Raw genomic sequence first — 477 nt, 5'->3', positions numbered from 1 at the left:
GTGCCTTAGGGACGCTGGGAAAGTCCCATCTACCTCCGGGAGACTTTCCCTAGTGCTTTCCCAACCCCTCAGCTGCTCACTCCTCATCCCCATCCTTCCTGCCGTCTTGGCCCCGAGCTTCTCTGTTTAGCGGGTGCTTTTCGCGCTCTCTCCCTTCTCGAATCCCAGCTGAAGCCCCAGAGCTCCACACCACTGGGCATGTCTAACAACCAGGGAAGGCTTGAGCTGCAAGAAGAAAGCGCTTGCACCTTCTGCGCTCCCCTCCCCTCTGCAGCTGTCGCCTGCCAGTCAGGCGATCCGACGTGCGGGGCGACCCAATGAGGGCCCGCGTCCTTCGCGAGGGCCCCTCCTCTCCCGGCACCTCCACCAATGAATGGCTGGCGGAGGTGGGACGCGTCCTGCTCCCGCCTCTCCAGTTAAGGCGGCTCGTGTGAGTGGGGGGGCTCGGCGCGAGCGAGGGACGACGGAAGGGACCGG

This window comes from Myotis brandtii, unplaced genomic scaffold, assembly GCF_000412655.1.
Source record: "Myotis brandtii unplaced genomic scaffold, ASM41265v1 scaffold176, whole genome shotgun sequence".
Classification (NCBI taxonomy): domain Eukaryota; kingdom Metazoa; phylum Chordata; class Mammalia; order Chiroptera; family Vespertilionidae; genus Myotis; species Myotis brandtii.
Note: the sequence above shows the minus strand (reverse complement) of the source record.